The 786-nt window shown below is 47.6% G+C and overlaps 1 pseudogene; it reads right to left on the bottom strand.

The window, feature by feature from the left end:
• Window positions 1–216: 216 nt before the first annotated feature.
• On the bottom strand, window positions 217–334 carry LOC126263991 (5S ribosomal RNA; annotated as a pseudogene).
• Between the last annotated feature and the right edge of the window lie 452 nt (window positions 335–786).

Genomic DNA, 786 nt, shown 5'->3' with positions numbered 1-786 from the left:
AATGTTTTTGCCAATATCTCCTCTCCTCCCGCACAGGCCACTAAGGCCCAACGGTACCGACCGGCCGCCGTGTCATCCTCAGCCCATAGACGTCACTGGATGCGGATATGGAGGGGCATGTGGTCGCACACCGCTCTCCCGGCCTCTCCGAGCCCGGAGCCACTGCTTGTCAAGTAGCTCCTGAGCTTGCCTCACGAGGGTTGAGTGCACCCCGCTTGCCAACAGCGCTCGGCAGACAGGATGGTAGCCCATCGAAGTGCTAGCCCAGCCCGACAGCGCTTAACTTCGGTGATCTGAAGGGAACCGGTGTTACCACTGCGGCAAGGCCGTTGGCCTTTTTTTTTTTTTTAATTTGCCGAACACACAAGATTTTTGACACAATGTGAAAAATTCAGTTAGTGTCGTTTTTGGTCGCTCAAGTGCTCCTTGAGAATATTTTCTTCGATAAAAGGTATACGTTGACCGTTTTCGAGATGTACTGTACTGCAAGATGCTGGATAGAACGGTCTCTTTCGTGTATGGGAAAACTAAAAATACGAGCAATGGTGAGTATGGTACTACCCATTGATTGACAGTTTCAATTTGATTTGTAAAATTTGACATTCGCATTGTAAATGTGTGGCCACCGTTCTCAGCGTTTTGCAGCGATACAATGAATAAGCGTCGATATCCGTAATAGTATCATTTGTGTATTGTTTTGGAAAACGCTTCTTACATTTTCCATCTCCAATGCACTGCTATGTCATGTTAAAAGCACCGCACGGTCCGTGGATGATGTAACAATAT

The sequence above is a fragment of the Schistocerca nitens genome, chromosome 6 (assembly GCF_023898315.1).
Source record: "Schistocerca nitens isolate TAMUIC-IGC-003100 chromosome 6, iqSchNite1.1, whole genome shotgun sequence".
Classification (NCBI taxonomy): Eukaryota; Metazoa; Arthropoda; class Insecta; order Orthoptera; family Acrididae; genus Schistocerca; species Schistocerca nitens.
The sequence above is the reverse complement of the archived record's forward strand: the minus strand, read 5'-3'. Positions and strand labels throughout refer to the sequence as shown.